Source organism: Caretta caretta, chromosome 2, assembly GCF_965140235.1.
Source record: "Caretta caretta isolate rCarCar2 chromosome 2, rCarCar1.hap1, whole genome shotgun sequence".
NCBI classification, from domain to species: Eukaryota; Metazoa; Chordata; order Testudines; family Cheloniidae; genus Caretta; species Caretta caretta.
Genome location: NC_134207.1, coordinates 203,465,869 through 203,490,445, shown reverse-complemented (window position 1 = coordinate 203,490,445; position 24,577 = coordinate 203,465,869). Strand labels below are relative to the sequence as shown.

The 24,577-nt window shown below is 41.9% G+C and overlaps 2 long non-coding RNA genes across 4 annotated transcripts in view; one reads left to right on the top strand and one right to left on the bottom strand.

Moving 5' to 3' along the window:
* LOC142071171 (uncharacterized) overlaps positions 1–2,756 on the top strand; it is a 151,563-nt gene extending 148,807 nt beyond the window's left edge. For both annotated transcript variants that reach the window (XR_012667205.1, XR_012667204.1), the window contains exon 4: positions 2,690–2,756. This is a non-coding gene — a long non-coding RNA (uncharacterized LOC142071171). The remainder of the gene's footprint in view (positions 1–2,689) is intronic.
* On the bottom strand, positions 128–11,621 carry LOC142071169 (uncharacterized). 2 transcript variants are annotated; one of them, XR_012667201.1, is made up of 3 exons: positions 9,785–11,621; positions 3,505–3,776; positions 128–2,815 (listed from the first exon to the last, which is right to left on the bottom strand). It is a non-coding gene; the product is annotated as an uncharacterized LOC142071169 (long non-coding RNA). The 2 variants fall into 2 exon arrangements; XR_012667202.1 differs by lacking the exon at positions 9,785–11,621 and adding an exon at positions 6,834–8,623.
* Between the last annotated feature and the right edge of the window lie 12,956 nt (positions 11,622–24,577).

Sequence of the window (24,577 nt, the reverse complement as noted above, 5' to 3'; positions counted from 1 at the left end):
CTATCAAATCCCCCCTCATTCTTCTCTTCTGCAGGCTAAACAATCCCAGCTCCCTCAGCCTCTCCTCATAACTCATGTGTTCCAGTCCCCTAATCATTTTTGTTGCCCTTCGCTGGACTCTCTCCAATTTATCCACATCCTTCTTGAAGTGTGGGGCCCAAAACTGGACACAGTACTCCAGATGAGGCCTCACCAATGTCGAATAGAGGGGAACGATCACGTCCCTTGATCTGCTCGCTATGCCCCTACTTATACATCCCAAAATGCCATTGGCCTTCTTGGCAACAAGGGCACACTGCTGACTCATATCCAGCTTCTCGTCCACTGTCACCCCTAGGTCCTTTTCTGCAGAACTGCTGCCTAGCCATTCGGTCCCTAGTCTGTAGCTGTGCATTGGGTTCTTCCGTCCTAAGTGCAGGACCCTGCACTTATCCTTATTGAACCTCATCAGATTTCTTTTGGCCCAATCCTCCAATTTGTCTAGGTCCTTCTGTATCCTATCCCTCCCCTCCAGCGTATCTACCACTCCTCCCAGTTTAGTATCATCCGCAAATTTGCTGAGAGTGCAATCCACACCATCCTCCAGATCATTTATGAAGATATTGAACAAAACCGGCCCCAGGACCGACCCTTGGCATGATGTGGCCTCTTTGGGTATGTCTGAGCCATAGCTGGAAGCCAGCCTCAGCGTGGGTAGACAGATTCGCACTAACGCATTATAAATAGCAGTGTGGACGTTGCGGCCCAGGCTCTCAAGCCTAGTGGGTCAGGTGGGGTAGAGAGCCCATGCTGCAGCCTGAGCTGCTGTGTCCACACTGCTATTTTTAGTGCTCTAGCTCAATCCCCGCAAGCATGAGTCTGTCTATTTGGGCTGGGAGACTCATTCCCAGCTGTACGGTAGAAGTAACCTCTGGTTCCCACCCACAACCTGCCCTCTCCATCCTGAGGCCTGCCATTCTCTGTCCCACCACCCCCTGCCATCTGCCTAGAACCTCCCTGCTTCCCCAAAGTGCCCTATAGACAACACTCTTGGGGGGTCCCAAGAAGGGGCGCAAGGGAGCAATGCCATGGAAATAGGTTGAGTTTGGCCACCCCGCTGGGCAGAGGAGATCTGCAGAGATATCTGGGGGGATACAACTAAGGCCCAGCTTAGGAGAAAATGGCTGACGGCAGGGGGAAGAAAACAGATTGAATGATTGTTTTTTAAAGTATTTTTCTCAACTGGAAAATGTTAGTATTTCTTACCACCAATCTTTTGAGAACACCACCACTCCTTGTCTGAAAACATACTGTATGATTACATTTAAGGGCCATGATGTAGCCTGAATTAGATCTAATAACAGCCATCATGTATAGAATCTTAGCAGTAGTGGCACATAAATAAACAAGCTGGGATATTGTACAAAATTGAAATAAGGAAGGTGTGAAGTTAGAGACTTGATTTATCTGAGGAAATCTAGAGCCAAGAATATTGTTATGGGCCTGGCTCCTAGAGGCAAGATTTGTTAGCAGAGCCTGTCTCTAAATATTTATGCTCAGATAAATAATTGCTAAATAATTCCAGTTCTCATCTGGAAATTCAGGATCAGGACTAGCCTAAATTAGTAGTTCAGTAAGATGGTATATTGGTGTTTTATACAGCAGTTCTGTTACTCAGTGACACTTGTAACTTTCAGGATATAATTAATACCCTTTTATAAAGTGCTCTTCGTGGGCTGACATAGGGAATAGTTCTTTAAGAAGTATTTCTTTAAAACAAATGAACCACTTAAAGGCAAGATATTCAGTATTATTTATCTGAGAATTATTAAATAACCTGGAGTTTTCAGCTGTGATTGTACGCCCAGCTTTGCATGACCATTTTTGTCAGCTACAACTTTGTGTGTGTGTGATTATACTATTACTGTCATTATAAAGGCTTCCACAGTTTAGGGACAAGATTTTTTCCCAGTGTTCTTTTTACCATGTTGGCTAATGCTTACTGTGCTCAAGATTAATTGTGTGCCCCCTGTAAGGAGTTTTTATGGAGAGACTCTAGAAGAAATTACCCCTTATGAATATACAGGGAAGAGAGATCCTCATCACTCAATGCAGCTGGGAGACAGAAATCTACAGTACAATATTCTTACATTTTCCTGAACTCAGAGCAATGTTCAGGGTGAGCGAGGGGGGATTTGATAGCCTCCTTCAAGTACCTGAAGGGGGGGTTCCAAGAAGGAGGATGGAGCTCGGCTGTTCTCAGTGGTGGCAGATGACTGAACAAGAAGCAATGGTCTCAAATTGCAGTGGGGGAGGTCTAGGTTGGATATTAGGAAACATTATTTCACTAGGAGGGTGGTGAAGCCTTGGAATGGGTTACCTACGGAGGTGGTGGAATCTCCATCCTTAGAAGTTTCTAAGGCCTGGCTTGACAAAGCCTTGTCTGGGATTATTTAGTTGGGGTTGGTCCTGCTTTGAGCAGGGGGTTGGACTAGATGACCTCCTGAGGTCTCTTCCAACCCTAATATTCTATGAGTATGTGGCAAAGGGGATTTTTCTGTGTTTATGATGAAGAAATGCAGAAACATTTAAAGGGACACTGTCAAGATTGGAAATAATAATAATGTAGGCCCAAATTTGACTGACCTTTCTCCTCTATCCCCCTTAAAACTGATAAAATAAATGAACAAAAAAATTCATGAAAACAAAGTTGCATGCCACAGAGGGAAGAAAATGGAGAAAGAAATCCAGTGAGCGATCTACTGCCCTATCTACCAGACCATGCTGTCAGAAAGGTGAAAGAAGAAGGCGATGTCATGTGATGTCACGAAGGAGCCTGTCAAAAGAAAGATGAAAAGTCTGAGCCAACTCATGGAAGCAATAAAAACATAGACTTATTTATATTCTGGATTTTAAGGACTATCTGAGAAATTATCAGGTTTATGGGAAGTCTTTGGACTCTATCACACAAGTGTACAAAGCAGCAACTAGTCTTCTGAAGCAGATATATTCTGAATGTTTATGCAAAAACAACTCCTTTATATATTTTCAACTGCTCCCAATCTAGTTTAATCAATTAAAGCAACATTAAATGCATTTCAATATCTCAGCTCTTTCTCTTATCAATATAATTCTCAAATGTTTTCTTTTCGGAGCCCAAGGTGATGAAAAATAGATTCAGTCACTGTATTACTTCTTATAATTGTGGTTCCAAGATTTTTTTTTCTATTTCTGAAGCCACAAGAAGACTTTATGTGGCTCTAAAACTGCTGTTGGTTTTCATACCACAATACACAAGGGCATATCTCTCCTTCAGGCTGCAATTGTTTGCAATCTGGAGATAAAGGCACACTTGATAAAACACTTTTAATGATGTTAATATTAATACTTTGGTAGAATACTTTAACCTCTAGTAATAGCTTTAAAGAGTTTGTTGAGATTTTGTCATCTCATGCATTTTAATAGAAAATTAAGTTTGTAATTAAGAAGAAAAAATACATCTACCTGTTATTTCATTTTACTTACACTGTCATGTAATGGCTGCCAGTGGACTAATGTATATTTTGCACCATATGTAGCTCAATACTCATGGTGAATGCTTGATGTTTCAGGAACAGAACTGAAGTATAAACTAATTAAAAACAGGGCTAAGTTGTAGCATGTAGTGACAGCCCGTAAGAAGGTTCTGTACCAAGCTGCCCTTTCCCAAGGGGGACATGGAGAGGCATTTTGCATGTAGAACATATTGCAGCAGTGTAATCTTGAGCTAGCAAAGGTTCAGATAACTGTGGCAGGGTCTGTAGTGTGGGGACATAAACACAAAGATCCATGCTTTAAGCAGCAATTTTAGCAAACTCAGGGAGTTTGTAGGTAAAATACCATGAGAAGCAAGTCTAAGGGGAAAAAACATTGAAGACAGTTGGCAGTTTTTCAAAGAGACATTATTAAGGGCACAAGAGCAAAGTATCCCACTGAGTAGGAAAGATAGGAAGTATGGCAAGAGACCACCCTGGCTTAACCAGGAGATCTTCAATGATCCAAAACTCAGAGTCCTACAAAAAAGTGGAAATTATATAAACAAATAACACAAGTACGTAGGGATAAAATTAGAAAAGCCAAGGCACAAAAAGAGATCAATCTAGCTATGGACATAAAAGGAAACAAGAAAACATTCTACAGATACATTAGAAGCACGAGGAAGACTAAGGACAGAGTAGGCCCATTACTCAATGAGGAGGGAAAGACAATAAGAGAAAATCTGGAAATGGCAGATGTGCTTAATAACTTTTGTTTCGGTTTTCACCAAGAAGGTTGGTGGCAACTGGATGTCTAACATAGTGAATGCCAGTGAAAATTAAGTAGGATCAGATCTAAAATAGGGAAAGAACAAGTCAAAAATTACTTAGACAAGTTAGATGTCTTCAAATCACCAAAGCCTGAGGAAATGCGTCCTAGAATATTTAAGGAGCTGCCTGACAAGATATCTGAGCCATTAGCAATTATCTTTGAAAAGTCATGGAAGATGGGAGACATTCCAGAAGACTGGAAAAAAGCAAATATAGTGCCCATCTATAAAAAGGGAAATAAAGACAACCTGGGGAATTACAGACCAGTCAGCTTAACTTCTGTACCCGGAAAGATAATGGAGCAAATAATTAAGCAATCAATTTGCAAACACCTAGAAGAAAATAAGGTGATAAATAACAGCATGGATTTGTCAAGAACAAATTGTGTCAAACCAACCTGATAGCTTTCTTTGACAGGGTAACAAGCCTTGTGGATATGGGGGAAGCGGTAGATGTGGTATATCTTGACTTTAGTAAGGCTTATGATACTGTCTTGCATGACATTCTCATAAACAAACTAGGGAAATGCAACCTAGATGGAGCTAGGACAAATTGGAGAAAGTCCAGAGAAGAGCAACAAAAATGTTTAAAGGTCTAGAAAACATAACCTATGAGGGAAGATTGAAAAAAAATTGGGTTTGTTTAGTCTGGAGAAGAGAAGACTGAGAGGAGACATAACAGTTTTCAGGTACATAAAAGGTTGTTACAAGGAGGAGGGAGAAAAACTGTTCTTCTTAACCTCTGAGGATAGGACAAGAAGCAATGGGCTTAAATTGCAGCAAGGGCAGTTTAGGTTGAACATTAGAAAAAACTTCCTAACTGTCAGAGTGGTTAAGCACTGGAATAAATTGCCTAGGGAGGTTGTGGAATCTCCATCATTGGGGATTTTTAAGAGCAGGTTGGACAAACACCTGTCAGGGATGGTCTAGATAATACTTCGTCCAGCCTTGAGTGCAGGAGACTGTACTAGATGACCTCTCGAGGTCCTTTCCAGTTCTGTGATTCTATGAAACTAGAAAACTCCCCAACCAGGAGTTCCCCTGCTAATTAAGATCTTTAGAGTCACTACTGCCAGACCTCCTGTCACTTTCTGGTATCTGTGGAGGACCAGGAGCTCTATAATCACTCTACAGCATTGCTCATTTCATAAAGTGTAGACTGAAGAGTGCTGTTAACATCTGCTCCTAGCAGGAGCAATCTAGGCTACAACGAAATGCCCACTTTAGTGCCTGTGTTATCACTGGCCATCACACTACCCCCATTAGCAGTTAAGATATACTTTCAAACCAGAAATAAGATGTACACTTTTGACAGTGATGGTAATTAATTTTTTGGAACAATTTACCAAGAGTCATGGTGGATTCTCCATCACTGACAATTTTTAAATCAAGACTGGATATTTTTCTAAAAGATCTGTGCTAGGACTTATGTTGGGGAATTCTGTGGTCTGTGTTAGACAGGAGGTCGGACGAGATGATACAACAGTCCTTTCTGGCCATGGAATGTATGAATCTGTATGTGCTACCAACTTCTCTGGCTGTCTTTTCCCAACTCACCAACGTTATCATCTTGTCTCTGTTAAACCTTAGCCAGCTGGACCTCAAAGTCCCTGGGATATTCAGTCCACTGAAACAGCTGGATCACCGGTAACAGAGGTGTAGACCTGGGTGAATCAAACCCCATGTCCCCTTACTAACTTTCCCAGAAGTTTGAGACATTGAAGGAGAGGGTTGGAAAAACAGATCTGCCTTGGTTGAGAATGCTATGAGCTACAGGAAGCAACCATCCACCAGATGGGTCCTCTCAAAGTCAGATCCCTGCTAGGGTTCACAGGTGCCCCATAATCTATGGTATCAAAGGCTTCTGCTACCTAAAAGGGAGGGCCATGAAGTATGTGATGCTATCTAGAGTAGGCATGTTTCACCCTCACACAGAAAAGCTCTAGGAGAAATTCTGCCCCCAAGACTAAATCCCCCCTCCCCGAGTTTTCCCTGTGGAGTGCAGCTCTGCGCTGCCCCTTACATGGGACTAACTTAATGGGATAACTGAGCAATATGAGTGATACAAGGATAGATACAGTTGTATAAGTCAATCCGTTTGGATAGTGTGGCATTCTTGGTGGTATAGTTGATTGTGGCTGCCATGTGAGTAATAGCTAAGATTGCCAGTATAAAGTACTGCACCAGTAATGGGTTTCAGTTAAATAGAGATGGGTTTGAGTATCATTTTTGTCATGGATCTTAATTTTGAACAGGTAGAGTTTAAGGAAGTTGAAATTAAATTCTAGAATTACAGTAAGTGAGTACTTCACCATTTTGAACTCAACATTTCACATTGTGATAGTTGTTGTGGGAGCTCTTGATCACCCATCGTCAGAGCAATAAATTGGCCAACTTTGTGACAGTTTATGAAAATGCAGCCTGAAAAAGTACAGTTTTTAAATGTCCTTTGACCTTTTATCCAATTATAAATCAAAAGATCTTCATAATAGAAATAAGAATTAATTACCCAGGTTTCCCTCTTCTCAGGTTGGCAAAGCTATCTCCGTCTCTCCTTGACATGCTCTTTGTGTCAGAGCCAAGGATAGCAAGCCACTATAAAGCAGAGAAAATAAACATTTGCATCTTCCCTCTTATTCCCAGGTTATCTTAACCACGTTCCAGCAGATTCCCACTTTGCTGGGCTTCTTTATACAGTCCGACTACTTCCTCATCTGAAGGAAATTGCCTCCATTCCTGGCAGCAGGAATAACATTTTTGGGGAGGAAAAAGTTTCCACTCCTCACACCTGGAAGGATTTTAATCCTCTTGTTGCTGTGCAGGGTTCATGCACTGCATCACAAGCTGCGACAATATCCTGTAGCCACTATTAGTGTTGATCTGTAACTCAGAAATGCAAGGAATTGATCTTCCTGCTGTAGGGTTTTCTTGGCTGTATGTACAGCTCTCTTAGTCTCTCCACTTGTGGGTAATGTGAGCTGCTAGTAATATGATCAAACGCGTATTTTGTTCAGAATGACTTAAATTCTATTGCAGTGAATTATGGTCCGTTGTTCTTCACCAGTTGTTCTGGAATACCAAAATGAGCAAAACTGTACTTCTGTTTCTTGATAAGTAACATGTTATGTCTTTCAAATATTTTGTTTCTGTCTACCTAGAAAAATAATCCACAATGATGAGGTAATGTCCTCTGAATTTACATAAATCTGCAGCTAGTCTCTTCCAAGGTCTCTCTGGTAGGGGTGTTTTGTACGCTGTATGGTTCGGCATTGTCTCTTAAGTTGATTTGTACTTGATCTCCTTTCAACAGACCAATATAATCAAATCCTCCAAGTTTTTCTATCTTTCTCACAAGACCTGTCATAGCTGCCAGACTGTGGCTGAGAGAGCTGTTGGTCTGTGGCCATGATCATATGCACTCTGAATGCATAAGTTCACCTTGAATGGTCCCTTACAATATGTGCTAACTATTTATGCTAAATTATCTGTTCCACCTTGTATTTAGCTGTGATGCTCTGAGTACATTTCCCAAACATGAAGAAGAGCTCTGTGTAGCTCTAAAGCTTGTCTCTCGCACCAACAGAAGTTGGTCCAATAAACCTTGTCTCTCTAACTTTTGTCTTCGTAAGTTTTTTTTCTGTGGTGAATTGGTCCATGCAGTTCAGAATACCTCCAGGGATAGACAGAGCTATGTCAGGTGACTTCAAGCCCCCTATGTCTGGGAGGGTTTGAAGGTGATTGTAGGTCTCTTCTGAGACTACTGTGATGTCAGCTCCTGAGTCAATTTTAAAATCAATAGTCTTGCCATGAATATTCAGTTTCACTCTCCAGGCAGGCTCTATGTCATCACAAATGACAGATCTCAGAAACAATGGCTCTTGATTGTCTGTAATATGAGTCAGCTTCCTGACCGCTTTGGTGTGGCAAACAGCTGCAAAATGTCCATGTTTCATGTATATATTACACCGTGTGTCTCTAGCTGGACATGCATCATCTCTTGGAGTATAACTTTTTCCACACCTTCTAAATGTAGGCTGGAATTTGTCTATCTTAGCCTGGGAGTTCTCTCCTTGCCTCAGGGGTTTTATGATGACTTTTAATACTCAAGTGTCTGTTTATAGCTTCTAAGCTAGTTTCAGGTTTTTCAAGTTGCTCCTGCCTTTTGTTCTGTTTGACTAATTCTGGCTGCTTTTGCTATCTGTATAGCTGTGGTTAAGATTAAATCTTCAATTGTAGCTGCTGGGAAAGGTTTTCATCTGTTAGACCAGGGTGAGAAACCTTTTTTCTATCACCAGCAGGAGGAATTAACCTTTTGTGGGCCCGGCACCAAACATATTTTTGGGCCCCATGGAGGCAATGGAGCATGGCGAGGGGCCAGCCAGAGGCAAAGGGGCATGGCATGATGGGGTGGCCCTGCTCCGCCCAATGTGAGGGCACTGTTTACAAACTGGCAGTTGCCAGAAGCTCAGTGGCCTGCCCAGCCCTGTGCTGCCAGCATGCCTCTTCCCCTTGGGGACAGGCCCATACCACACCACACAGCCCCCCTGCCCAACACCCCCCGACTCCCTATGGCCAGAGGCCCCCCGGACACACTATGCCCAGCGCCTCCCCCAGACCCACCCACAAATGCACAGCATCCTGCGCACCCCTCCCCACAGCCCCACCACAATTGCCCAGCACCCCCCACAGAACCCCAACTCCCTAGTGCCCCAACACACACAGATCCTCCCCGTCCCTTCACAGCCCAGCACCTTCCCCACCATACTTCCCACAGACCCACTCCCCCAAGCCTTGCCTCCTGGCTGCACTCACTGGCCCTGCTGGGAGGCGACTGTGTCTGCTGGGCTGAGCTGGCAGCGCAGCCAGGGCTGGTCCCTGGGCCGGGAATCGCTCCGGCCCCTCAGGAGTGGAGTGATCAGCCAGGCCAGGGCCTGCCCCAGCCAGGGTCCCTCAAGACGCACTTGCCTGGAGGGGCCCAGCCAAGCCCTCCACACTGTTTCCCCCCAATCCCACACACACACCTGGCTGAGACTGGCCAGGCTTCTGCACCTGTCCTAAGCGGCTCAGCTTCAGGGAGACAGGTGGGGCCTCACAGGTGGTGGGAAGCAGAGACTGCCCAGAGCCAGAGGTGCACTGGGGCCTGGCCAGGAGACTGAGAGGAGCAGGGGGTGGGATCAGGGGGCGGAGAGGAGATCTTGGCCAGCCAGAAGGCAGGCCGAGAGGAGTAAGTGGTGAGCAGGGGGAGCCAGTGGGGTCTCAGGGCGCAGTGCAAACGGAGCAGGCCGGGGCCCCTTCTGAGCATGGGCCCAGCTCCATGGAGCCACTGGAGCCATTGTAAACCCGGCACTGATCACCAGCTATTGATCCACAGAAAAAAATCTATCGCGGGCCACACGTAAGTAAAAAGCAATTTGATTTAGGGGTTTTTTTAGAGCGAGAACTATAAAACGTTCAGCTCACCTGCTTTTTTAGTGTGACAGCTGAGGTTACTTTTCCTTGGTGAGTCTTGTTATAGCTGCTGGCACTGAAGATGTTGCTACTTGCAACTGGTTTTCCAAATTCACGTCTGGCATGCAGGCAGCTCTTCGCAAGAGAAAACTTTGAAAAGAACTGCTCACAACAGTATGTAGTACCAAATAGCGATACAATTTTCAGCCAGTCTCCTCAAGTTTGGAAATTCAACGGCACCTACATAGAGTCTGTAGAATTCCAGCAGAGGCAGGTTGTTGTATTTACCCATAAATTCACTGTTGCTTTGCAGTTCTATGACATCCTGTTGAAAGTTTTCAGGTACATTGACTACTTCAACATTGAACAAAAATGTTTAATTCCAGTCCCTTCACCTTTAGGTCTTGAAATTGCTCTCAAAATTTCTCAAGTAAATTTGCACACTCCCTGGCATACTCTACTGTCAATGCAGGTTTTTCTCCCTGAAGGGTTGGAAAACGCGCCATGTTGCCCTTTTCCAGTTGCATTTGCCACAGCTTTAACTTACCTTTGAATGATTTTATGTTTGAAGGAAGAGAAGTAAGAAGCTGGTTAGACCCTTGCAATTTGACATTTAGGTCTGACAAGTATTGAGTAATGTTGACTATGAATGCCAGATCATACAGCCACTTGGGATCATTCAGTTCAGCCACCAGTTTTCCCTTTGTCTCCATGAAAAGTTTCACTTCATCCCGCAGTTCATAAAACCACATCAGCATACTCCCTCAGCTCAGCCATTGCACTTCACAATAATAAACTAAATCACCATACTCTGATTCAAGGTCTTTCAATAGCTTTTTAAACTGGAGGCTGTTTAATCCTCTACTTTTCATGAAGTTAATGCTTGATATTGCTATCGATATTACATTGTTCAGTGTCACAGATTCTCTTGATGAATGATGCAATGACACACAATCAACTTAGTTGGATCAAGGATGAGACGATCCATTTCTTTCTTGACTAGGGCAACTAATCCCATCTGAGATCCAACCACAGCTGAAGCACCATCAGCAGTAAGACCACTCAATTTTTCAAATGATAAAAGAAGTCTGTGCACGGCCGACATAACCTTCTCAAAAATATCTTCACTTTTCGTGGTGTCATGCATTGATACTAAAAGCAAGTCCTCTCAAATCTCAAAACCTGGTGTGATTCCATGCAGAAAAATAGCCAGCTGGGCTGTACTCATTATGTCTGTTGTCTCATCAATAGCCAGAGTAAAACTCAAAATCAGCCACAGAATCTTTGAGACATTTCAATATCCTGAGTCTTATCGTTAATTCGATTTGACACTGTCCTGCGAGATAAGTTCACACACTCAAATAATTTAAGTTTATCTGGAGCCAATAAAGCTGCAGTCACAAGGATGCACTCCTTTACAAACTCTCCTTCTGAATGAGGCTGAGTTTTTTTGCGATAAGTTCACCCACCACTTAATGGGCTTAGGTAGCATTGTCCATCTCCTTTCTTGGTCTTGTGAAAATTGCTTGCTGAGCATTCAGATTCTTTTAAAGTGCTTTAATTTTATCCACATGCAGCTGTCCTTCAAATTCTTTATATTTGATATGCTTCATGTTGTAGTGTCTTTCTAAGTTTGATTTTTTTTTCATGACAGAAATCGCTCCTCCACAAATTAGGCAAATGGGCTTACATTTCACCTCCACAAAAAAATAATCATTTGTCCATTTTTCATTAAAAACATGACACTCCGCATCTACTTTTCTTCTTTTGTTTGCAGTAGCCATTTTAAAAAGTAAGCATACAGGATTGGAACACTGTATCTTCAGGCAACCCACAACAACAGGGTACAGTAGCTGAATAATGAACGTTGAGAGGAAGGAACGTGCTGCATGGTTGGGAGGAAATGACAACCGCGTTGTACGCACAAGATTAGAAAATTAGTTACTGGTTGCCATGCCAATGCAAACATTACCCTACCACCCACTCCTCCATCAACACATTTGAATAAGTAACAATGATGATAGGCTGCATGCACTAAAAATACTATTAAAAAAGTTAAGTGCTACTGTCATAGGTCTATATTTTTAGAAATACTTGCTGCAGGCCAGATGAAATTAAAAAACGGGCTGGCCCATGGGCCGTAGGTTTCCCACCCCAGTGTTAGACCAATAACTAGCCTGTCTCTGATATCTTCGTGTTTTGTATTCCCCAAATCATAATTTTCAGCTAATGTATGCAGAACTTTTATTAAAAAAATTCAACATTCTCCCCCCCACCTTTTTTTTTTTTTAATTATCTGGTGAGAACATGCTCTTTCATAAACCACATTTCTATGAGGTATAAAGTAGGCATCAAATATAGCCAGAACCCTTTCACAGTCATCTTTGTGATTGTCTTCAGTAAAGTCACAGGATTGGAGAGATGCTGTGCCCACTTCACGATAGCATAAATGAGAGAAGATACCTGTATATTTCCAGTTTCTTTGTGGAGTTTGTTTGCAATTTGAGTTCTTGGAAAATACTCCTTCCAGGATGTCCATTGTGAAGGTTTGCCAAAGCTGATGTTCTCTGGAGCATTGAAGAGTGGCATGTCGATGAGAAACTGCAACAGTTGTTGCCGGTTTCCTTCTGTGTCTGTTCTTAGTTTTACTCCTGACACCATGTCATGCTCTTCTATTCCAGATATGGACTGCTCACAGTGCTTGCTTATGCACACCAGATGTGTTCATCATAAGATCCTTCAGTGTTTTGCCAGATTGACTAACCTTTGTTTAAATTAGGCATTTTACACACAGTGCCACCTAATGGCTGAACAGTGTAATACAATTTAGCATTCCATTACAAGGTGCAAAAAGAAAAGGAGTACTTGTGGCACCTTAGAGACTAACCAATTTATTTGAGCATGAGCTTTCGTGAGCTACAGCTCACTTCATCGGATGCATACCATGGAAACTGCAGCAGACTTTATATATACACAGAGAATATGAAACAATACCTCCTCCCACCCCACTGTCCTGCTGGTAATAGCTTATGCAGTTTCCACGGTATGCATCCGATGAAGTGAGCTGTAGCTCACGAAAGCTCATGCTCAAATAAATTGGTTAGTCTCTAAGGTGCCACAAGTACTCCTTTTCTTTTTGCGAATACAGACTAACACGGCTGTTACTCTGAAACCTGTCATTACAAGGTGCGCTTCTCAAATTTTTGTTTCATTTTCCAATTTAACTCCAGTAGAACCTCAGTTATGAACACCTCTGGAATGGAAGTTGTTTGTAACTCTGAAATGTTCATAACTCTGAATAAAACCTTATGGTTGTTCTTTCAAAAGTTTACAACTGAATGTTGACTTAATACAGCTATGAAACTTTACTATGCAGAAGAAAAATGCTGTTTTTAACCATCTTAATTTAAATGAAACAAACACAGAATCAGTTTCCTTACTTTGTCAAATCTTTTTTTAAAACTTTCCCCTTTTTTTTTAGTAGTTTACATTTAACACAGTACTGTATTGTATTTGCATTTTGTTGTTGTTGTTGTTGTTATTTTTGGTCTCTGCTGCTGCCTGATTGTGTATTTCTGGCTCCAAATGAGGTGTGTGGTTTGTATCTCTGGTGTTCATAACTCTGAGGTTCTCTGAGCATATAACTTAGTGCTGCCTGTGAATTGATATGGTTAACCTGAGGATAATTGCTTTGTTGCATAATTAAATGTTTTTGTTTGTTCAGCAATTTCAGCCTAGGTCTACCTCTCTGAGTTTCAGGTAATTATAGGCCTACAGCTTACTTTCAAAGAGGACAACAGATTACATCAGTCTTCCATTGTTTAGTGGGGATCTAGATAATATTTCTTGAAATTTACAGTAATCTCAACGAAATAAACAATTATTTGTTCCCTTGGTGTGAATGAGGTATCCTCTAGCACTTTCCAGGAGTGCTAGAAATATAGGCAATAGAAAAACAGAATCCTTTCTTGCTGAATTTCCAGCACCCATGATGTAGTGCTTTCTTTTATTCTGCTTCTTCTGGGATTGGTTGAATAGGATGCCTCCTATCCTCCTTCAGCCAGAGAAATGATTTCTTAGTTAATTTATTATTTGACTTGCTATTCTAGATATAATAGTTATTCCTGGAGTTTGTCCATTCTTTGTCAACTCCCTGTCCCCACCCCCATGACCAGTCATTTCCCTTCCAAATAGGCTCCATTCATTGTTTTGTGTAATTTTGCTATCTAGACCTCTCAAAGGCTCAATTCTACAAAACCTTCTTTCTATGAATAATCCTTAATCACTGGAATAGTCCAGATAGCTTCAGTAAGATTGCTCATTTGACTAAGGACTACTCTCTCTGTGTCTTTTTCAGTCTAAAAACCTAAGTTCGAGCTGGTCAAAAAGTAAATATGACGATGATGATGATGATTTATTTGCAATAAAAATCAGCGTATAAAGTTGTCAGTCTAAAAATTCAAAATTTCAATAAGAAGATTGTCCCAGAACTTCAAGAAAATTTCACAAATGTTTCTACATATTTTTGGACCAATTCTAGTTATGGTATTTCTAAAGTGCATTTATTAGAAAGCTGCTGTACTTGTACAGTAAGTACTCTCATAAGTCTTGTAATATCATACTCTTTTGTTTTAGGAAAGATGCTAAGTCTGAAGCATGTACTTGTCTATTGAGAGTACCATCATGCGTTACGACTTCTCGCAGTTGTCCGAGGATGGATTTTTATGCAGTTGTCTTCCTCCAGTCACAGGAAGCTTTTTCAAGAGCTGTAATAAGATTTCCATCTCCAGAGGACCCACTGGGTTCTGTAGATAGCAACTCTAAATCAAGTTGTTAATACATACTTGAAGGAAGCGTGTTCCAAGAAAATGGTACTCTCCGCTCTGATGTAAAACAATAGCTCACCAACATAGAATAACTAGTCACTGCAGATGTTCAGGGATCACTGCTAATTATATGAAAAGCTGGCAGTCGCTAGATTCCAAGCACCATATGTTGTTTCTCAGAAAAGTTAGGCTGCTCCCATCCAAGAGGCTGCCACCACTGTCGAGAAGCTAATACAAGAGTTAAGTGTCTCAGTGGACCTGCACTGGAGCCAAAGATATAACTTTGAAGCTGCCACTTTACAGACATATTCTAATGTTTGTGTGCCTAAGACCTAGACATGAGTACAGCAGCCCAAGTCAAAACCATAGTGGGAGTTATTTATCATTACTTATGACAGCAGTCTCACTAATGAGTATCTGTGATAAACTATCCACTGTGGGAAAATAAATAGCACAGGTAACCCACAACTGCTTATTATTAATACATATATTCTGGGTTTTTTTCTACACTTACAGTTTAATCATAAAAGTGTTTTTAATTTGGGGGACACCATTTTTGACTAGCAGGTATGTTGCAACAGAAGAATTTGAGGTTGGGAAATACAACAATTTGTTACTACAACAATATGACCATCTTGTTCAGTGGCTTGTTTGTGTTCATGTTTTGTACTGCCTTGACCTTTCCGTTGCATTATTTTTATTAATTTATTTAGTTCACAGGCATAGAAATGTCCTGTCTGCAGATTACGCAGTCAGTCAAGGCTCTTTGACAACTATTTCTTCTTTATAAATTCATCCATATTCTATCTGCAGGAACAAGGGGCCAATTAGATTAGTCAGCAGCAAAATTCCCATTTACTTCCAGGGGTGTAGGATTGGTTCCAGGAGAAATGCAAAAACAGGCCCATGAGTACAAGGTCTCATAGCCTTACAGCTAACAATATGCCAAACATACTACAAAGTATAATTATATTGAAGATTTCAAAAGGTCTGGTGGTAAGTGTCTAATGTAGTATAGAAACTCTGCACAATATATGCTTATACAATAGCCATTTCTGTTGTAGCTTCGATGTTCTATCCAGCCTGTACTCAATACTTTTTCCTTATGTGAGATACCGTGTTTAAAAGCAAATGATAGTGCTCAACTATAACAACTTTAGTGAAGAATAAACTTAAATAAATGAAGTAAACATAGGCCAGGGATTTTTAAAATGATGCCTAATGCACCCAAATACATGGCCTAATTTTCCCTTTCCTTGCAGTCCATGGGACAGCTGGGTGCACAGAAGATCTGGAAATAAAGTAACTTATTTAGATGCCTGTGTAAGGACACAGATGCCTAACTTTAGACACCCAGTTTTGAAAATGTTGGCCTGTTTTTAATCATATTTGTAATTCCCTTTTAACTTAAAAATGAATGTATTAATCTCATTCAGAAGGAAATGTTTTGCTAGATTTAAATTAGAAAACAATTATGAACAGCACTGACTAAATACAGTAGAAACACTTACCCAACTCCGCTCCTAAATAGCAAGAAAAATAATAGGACAACATAGAAAGTTACAATAATAAATACAGTCACTAAGTCTCATCAAACAACATGGAATTTAGCACATCAAAAGTAAAACCTTTACCTATTATTAATTATGACAGTAATTTCTATCTCACAACATTTCACATAGCAACTGTTACCAAGAAAATCTGCATTTTGTGTTAAAGGTGCATCATCGCATGTGCTCGAGCTGAAGCAAGAGTTGCTACAGTTGCACCTTCATCAGATGCTTAAAACTGTAATGCTCACTGTCCTGGTTACACATTTAAGATTTAAAAAGTTTTAACTGTTAAATATCACATATTATGCCTCCCTTAGAAAATATCTCCTTTGTGCATACCTACCATATATTTTGATGATGGAATTCATTAGTAAGTAGTGCAATCAATGTTTGAGCTGCACTGTTCCTCCATTACTGATATTCACAACAGTGATGTCTTGGAGCATCTTTATTTCAGGATTGGTTTCAGAGTAGCAGCCGTGTTAGTCTGTATTTGCAAAAAGAAAAGGAGGACTTGTGGCACCTTAGAGACTAACAAATTTATTTGAGCATAAGCTTTCATGAGCTACAGCTCTCTTCATCGGATGCATTTATTTCAAGAGTTGGAGACCATGTACTGTCATGAGCCCATCTAATTCCATAGGATTATCAGTGTCAAAATCAGAAATCAGGTGTAAGATGGTGCAAGCTAGACTTCATGAAAGTTAGGCTCTCTTACACTCAATTTGAACCCCTTAGGCTCACACTGTCAGACCTATTTTCACCCCTTTACTGATATGTAAGGTACTCCAAAGAAGGTGAAAACAAGGGGTTATCTGCTTCAACTGACACCTTCTTACACACTCCTGTTAGTTGCTTTTCTTGCTAAACTTCTCTTTTCTGGCCTCATGTTGTGACTTAAAGCATATTAGACCAAATTCAGCATTGATGAATAAGGACGTTGTAAGTTGGTAAGCAGGAGTCCGTGGATGTGAGTCTCAGTAAATAAGTAAATCTAGAGGGAGTCATCATTGGTGTAACACTGAGCAAACCTCAAAACACTTAATATATTTATGCTTGTGAGGCACTCGGATAGTATGATGATGGGGCCTCAAAAGTACCTAGCTAGACAGACGGATGATGAAAAGCCAGAAGGTGTAAGTTACTCCAGTTTAGACTGATACCAACTCTCTAAATTTGGCCCTCAGTTCATACAGATAAATAACTATTGGAATATATGTTTATGCAGTTAAATTCTGTTAGGCTTGTATTTTAAAATGTCATTGTTACTTTTTTTTAAATGAAATTCCTGAGAAAATTTTTCTGGTTGTTAAGCAGTAACATAGCTGTTTGTTACTATAGGCTTGTTTTCTGCTATGTGCACACCTCACATTATCTCTGTCGAATCTGGGTTCCTTTAGTTTTCCCCCTTACGTTTTCTTTAGATATATACACAAGGACTGAGGACTTGGCCTCCCCGTGTAAGTGTCATTCCATTGATTTCAGTGGAACATTCAGCGCAACATTGATTTACACGGGTCAAAGTTGAAATGTTGTTGTTGGCTATATATGTAGTCCTGTTTTAAGGTTGTGTGTGATGAGAGTAATCTGTGAATGGGTGCACAGTCGCTTTGCATTTGAGTTACACTGCATACCCCAAGACAGCTTCTCTTTATTTAGAGATGTTTCAACTATCTGGTTTTTCCACTAATTAGGCAGTTAAACAAAGCTTAAAGGAAAAGCTACAATTTTTTTTGTTTGTACTTAAATTTTTATTGTTGTTTTGCATGTTTGACAACAAGCCATCCATAATGCATACATAGTAACAGGATAAGTAATACTCCCAACAGTGCTAAGTTTGTCAGAAAAATAGTCTCCTCCCAAGGCTGATGTCAAAGCATGTACATAGACCAAAGAAAGATCTGCTACCTGCACAACTTTTGCAGAGTTCTCTAATAAAGCCCTCCTTAAAACAGGTTTCAGAGTAGCAGCCATGTTAGTCTGTATCCGCAAAAAGAAAAGGAGGACTTGTGGCACCTTATAGCCTAACAAATTTATTTGAGCATAAGCTTTCGTGAGCAGTCTCTTGGGGAAATTCTGCAGTGCTTATTCAGTCCTCTCTCTCAATCTAAATGCCCACTGGAAGGCTCTTTGAAAATCAGATCTAACTTTATTTAGGTGCATAGCTATGAATTTAGGTGCCTAACATTTAGACACCACATTTGAAAATGCTGAGCTTCACACACCAGAATCAAAGAGAGAGACACTGATGATAGAAAAGACCTATTTAGATCTTCTTATCCAATCTTCTGCAAATGCCAAACTGTTAATAGCCTGATAAGAAGTTGTTAAGGAAACTATTAGCTAGTCATGGGTAGAAAGACAAAGTTCTGTCATGAATTAGAAGCCACTTAAGTGATAGAAAACAAAATGTAGAAATAGCCAACTTTCAATATGGAAGGAAGTGAATATGATTGAATTTATCATAAGTAAGTTCAAGTTGATGTGCACTGGAAGGAATAGTTTAAACTATTCATACATATTGCTGGGTTGTAGCCAATAAGGAAGAAATATCTAAGCATCATTGTGGACAAAATGGTCTATGATTAGACATGATGGAATACCAGAAAAAATAACTTGTTGAACAATTGACAAGTAAAAGCAAATGTAGTCAAATAATTAATGTGATGAATAGTATCGGGCCAACTGTAACTACAGAGGTTTTACACCTTACTCTAGTCCGGGCCGCTACTGGAGATGGGCTAATGGAGTAGACCAGTAGTCTGATACAGTATGGCAATTTCTGTATCACTCTGTTCTCTATTGTATGTCATTTAATGCTTTCATGAAGTCCAGTTTTCAATTATTTCAGTAATGGAGATTTCCTTGGGCGCCTCTTCCATAGTCAAATAGATCTCATGGTTAGGAAACATTTCATGATATTCAGGCTAGATTTAACCAAACTACCTAAATCTCTTGAAACATCCATAATGTAAGTGGAAATCTCTCAAGGACATTCTTGTGTGATTTCTGTATTTCCTGCTGCTTTCTGAGCCCAAATCACTGTGAAGACAGCCTTCCTCAGGGTGCCTTGGCAATTCTGCTTTACCCAGTTTAGAGACTGATTTTTACAGCAACTAAGAAGTGAGAAGGAAATGTGTCAGGGAGTAATCACAGGGGCCTGCTGAGCCTGTCACTCAGCTACTTACCATCTATAAGCCTAAGTAGGCACATGTCTCTTTGCCTAAGGAGTTTAAGTGATCTATGGCTATGTGTGTGCAACGTGCTTCATGAATTGGTCCCCACACCTGAAACCTCCCATACTGAAGAGAGGTTATGCTGGTTTCATAAGTGTCTGTGTGGGAGGGAGGGGTCTGCCTTCACAGCCCACCTCCTGACCTGTTTCTCAATCACTTCCCATCCCTTAGAAATGGTCTATCAGCTGGAAAGATTGTACTCACTGAGCATTAGCCTTCCACCTGTCTTTCAGGAATAACAGCTTTCCCTTTGAGTCTGACTGTACCTTTATAGGCAGTGTCCTGAACTGGAGACTTTGTGGAGCCCCCTACCTCAGTGTGGGATCAGGAGGCATTGCGATCATATCCATTTTCTCCTGCAGCTTCTTGGCATGCGATGTACCTACTGTATTTGGCAGCTTGTGCTTCCAAAGCATATCAGCATGTTCTGGAGCATAGAGTTTTTAAAGTACAACACTAGCCCCACATGTCCCTTTTGAAAAAAGTGAGGGTCAGGTTAAGTAATCTTTGGATTTTAAGAACATAAGATCGGCCATACTGGGTCAGACCAGTGGTCCATCTAGCCCAGTGTCCTATCTTCCAACAGTGGCCAATGCCAGGGGCTTCAGAGGGAATGAACAGAACAGGTAATCATCAAGTGATCCATCCACTATCGCCCATTCCCAGTTTCTGACAAACGGAAGCTAGGGACACTTCAGAGCACGGTTTTGCATCCCTGCCCATTCTGGCTAATAGCCTTTGATGGACCTGTGCTTCATGAACTTATCTAGTTCTTTTTTGAACCCTGTTATAGTCTTGGCCTTCAAACTCTGGCAAAGAGTTCCACAGGTTGACCGTGAGTTGTTTGAAGAAATACTTCCTTTTGTTTGTTTTAAACCTGCTGCCTATTCATTTCATTTGGTGACCCCTAGTTCTTGTGTTTTGAGAAGGAATAAATAACATTTCCTTATTCACTTTCTCCACAGCAGTCATGATTTTATAGACCTCTATCATATCCCCCCATAGTTGTCTCTTTTCCAAGCTGAAAAGTCCCTGTCATTAAATTTCAAAAGTATTTGCTTATGAACGTTGAGTGGTTAGAGCTGATGGGTACCTTTTGGCTTCCTTCTGATTCCAGGTGGAGTTCTCCATGATGTGAGCCAACAGCTGCTGCCTGAATAGAAGGGAAAGGACTACTGCTCCAAAGGCCCTCAGAACTCTGCTGGGCTATGTACCTTCCAGTTGCAAGCCCATGTGCCCTCTGGGTCACCAGGTGGTCTGGCAGGCATTTTCAAATTCCACACTGTCCTCTAGGGCTAGCCAAGGCTTCATCTTCAAAGTTTGCAACCATTTGTCTGTCGGCCACTATACATTTGACACTAATACATGAGGCAATTAGTACTCTTACAAACCAATGGTGAACTGCAGTTATAAACTGAGTTTAACATGTGCCAGGCACTGCTTCTATGAAATGTAAATAAGGTTTATAACAGCAATATTTTAGTGAATAGGGAAGGGAAATGGACTCTCTCTGCAGCTGAGCAGCTTGCATTATGGTTGAAAGTAAAGGAGGGCTCTGGATTTTTGTGTTTTCTTTGTTTTTGTTTTTTTTCTCTGTGGCACTGGAAGATCAATTTCTTGGCCAGACGGAATACAGGAGAGAAGCTCACACTTCTATAATTCTCTTTCACAGACAGTGAGTTTGTAAAAGAATTATGGGTTTCTGTAAATTAGGATAAATAACCTCTCTGAACTACACTGTAGTTACATACAAAACCATAACATGTCCTCCAGCAATCTCTTTGCAGAGCTCTGGCCTACCTTGGAACTGCCAGTGATTGACTGAATGCTGTCACTGCTCAGAAGCATGGAAATAAATAGAAATACTTGTGAAATCTTCTAACAACAACAAAAAGTTCATGACATTTCCCTCCATCCAACTCCTGACATATTTATCCTTCAAAAATACATTTGAAAAATATGGGAGTGATTCTCCACTCTGCTCTGCATTCTGTATACTATAGATTTTGTGCAGTTATGCTGTCAAGTAAATTACAGCAGTCTGTACAGCCTCCCGTCCTCTTTCTCTTTCAAGGAGACCTAATGACTGATGCCTCAGCAGGAAGTTGTGGTGATGCTGATTCTGTAGGTGGCACTTTCCTCTCTGAGTTCATCCTGAACCAATGCCCCAGGAACAGGGCCTGAATGTTTGATTCTATAGACATGTACTGGGAAGTGGTGTGGGGCTGCATGTCCCCAGTGGGAGTGCAAGCAGGTTTTGTTCTTTAAGTCTACACCATGTCTATGTGAGCTCCCGGCCACACAGAGTTTGGTGCAGCCACAGCTGGTGCTGCTAGCTGACAGCCTGTACACAGAGCAAAGCAACACTACTCAGTAGAACATGAAGACAGTCTGACCCTGCTGAAATGACAAAAGATTTTTAAGAAGACAAAATATACACTTAATAGCCACAGAAAGCTCCCAAGGCACGTTACAGACTATGCCTCATCCTGCAACTGGATCCACCTCTGGCCAAGTGTAGGATGGACCTGTCTATCAAGTACATTTCACCCAAACTCTATCTCCTGCAGCCATAGGTGTCTTGCTCACTGTGGGGCACAGGGGCATCATTAGCTATGGAGATGTGGGGGGCAGTTGCCACCCCCTGCCTTTACCCCCTCCTTGCCTGCTGGTGCTGCAAAGTCTTCAGACCTGGAGGGGTTACTGTGGGGCAAGCTGGGCTGGGGCTCCTAACTGCTGCATTGTCAGTACTGGTCCCCTCTCCACAGTGGCAGACAGGAAGAAGTGGCGTTGGCCTGGAGCTGAGTGCAGAGTGAACTGGGTCCCAATCCCTGCCCCAGGCTGGCCATTGGTAAGACACTCCTGCTGGCCTTCTCTATTCCCTGGGAGAACACTGGCCTGCCACCTCCCTACCCTCCTCTGGGCTGGGATTGTCCTGCTTACCCCCATCGGAGCAGCCATGGCCCCCATGAAGGAGGTAGAAGTGGGGATGCTCAAACAACTTTGCCCCTCCCCCTGAATTTTTCTGAAATGATGCCCCATTTGTTACCAGATGGTCCCATTACTTTGGGGTATGCTCATTTATTAGGGTTACTCTTCCGGGGGGGGGGGGGGGGGGGGAGGTTCTGTAATTCTATTAATGTACTGCTTATGTCACTTGTGTGTTCATATGGAGCTCTGCTTCTCCCTTCTGCAAGTCCCCTCCCAGTGGAGCCATCCTGCAGTACGTAGGTTCCCCAGGGCTGGGTTCCTCCAGCCCTAGAACTAGATGAACACACACTAACAGAGCAAGTCTGAGTGGACTGGGTCAATCACCACTCTCAAGCTGATCCCCTTGTATGTTCCTGTCCTCAATGGGCTGGGTTAAGCAGCACTTTCAAGCTGTCACCCTTATGTGCCCCTGGCCTCAATAGGCTGGGCTGAGCAGCACTTTCAGCTCCCCCCCTTATATGCCACAGGTTTAACACGTCCCTATCCCACCTTCACGGTGCAATTGTACTGGTAGTAACCCACCTGATGAGCAAACCCCACAGTATTTTTGGGCGCTACAGGGATCTTTAGCTTAGGTAAAAGAAGCGTTGCTGCAGAGTAAATGGGGGAAGCTAAAAACACAAAAGAGTAAAGTTCAGAGAAAGAGAAACAACCAGCTTAACCATAAAAGTTATTTATTGAATAATAGTGATAACTGCACAAGGAGAGCTAAACCAACATAACATACACATAACTACACAAGGAGAGCTAAACCAACATACATTATTAAAGGTTAATACCTGAGATAGAAAGGAAAACAGAGAGAGAGAGAGAGAAAGAAGGGGATCTCACCCACTCCATGAGGCTTGAACTGGTCAGGGTTCCCAGGTGATGGTGGTAGTTCAGGGTCCTGAGGGCAGGAGACAGGCAGAGGCCCCAACACGATCAGTCAGGAGAAGATGGAGTCGCAGTGGAACTGATCCATAGTTTGGATCTAGGCATCAGAACACTGACTGGAGGGTGAGTAGGGATTTTTGTAGAGAAAATACAATGGTTCAAGGGAGAACACTAGATTTGTTTATGGGTAAACTGATGACTCAAGGGTTTTCTTTAAGCTAGACAATAGGAGCTGATCACTCGTGGCTATGGGTGGTGTTTTCTTCCAGGGAGCTCACAATGCAACTAGGCTGCTTCAGTATTTTGGATATCAATCAAGGATTTATTACTAGAATTGGTCTGATAATTGCTGAGCTGGGTGTGTGCAGGCATAGGTTCATTAACATCTGGAGCAGAGATTCCCATGATGCAGTGCGTCCCTGCTTTTCTGATCTTAGAGTTCAGTGCGGTTCTCTGTTCTCCATTCTGTATGCAAATTGAGATGTCTCCCTGTCCCATCTTTCATGCAGATGAGACGAGGGGAGTTGTCTCTGTTTTCCATTCTGTGTGCTAATGGAGAGGTCTTAATCTTGTCACCCTTGTCAGGAGGGGTCTAGGTGTGTCTCCCACCCGCCCTTCATTGCTCTCTGCAAGCCTTTTCTCTGATTGGTTTTGGTTCAAGAAGAGACGGATGGTGGGGGGTGTCTTTCATGAGTCAGACAGGCTAGATACTGTGCCCTGGTTCCCCAAAAACACAGAGCTGACTGGTATCACTGTTGGGGTGCCTTGTGTCCTTGGGGTACTCAGGAGAACTTGTGGAGCACAACTGTGCCTGGTCCCTGTCATGAGAGGGTAAGGAAGGGGAAGAATAGAGGGAAATGAGCAAGGGGGAGTAGACTGTTCCTAGAGACTAATCCACCCTTGCAAGCTCCAATCCCAACCCACCCTGAAATGCTGAAGGTGGATGGAGATGCTGTCACTTGAACAAGATGTAAAATAATGGTTCTGACCACTTGCGGTCATTAAAGCTACCACAAGCATTTTCATGACCCATAACTTAGCCATGGCTTCCTGGTTAAATTCCAACTGGTAATTATACTTTTACTCAGCTAGGAAACTGTTCAGGGAAGGGGCCATCTTGCTGTTCTAGATTTAATCTTATTTCTGTTAATCCTGGAGACCCTTTCTTAACGCCATTGCATCTTATCAACATTCTTCCTGTGACTTTCTCCATTTAGGGCTTGTGTTCATAACACTGCCTTATGGTACATGTGCTCTGTAATAAAACTCTAATATTGTGGGCAGATTAGCTGTAGAATAATAAGCTTCATTACAGCTGGCCGT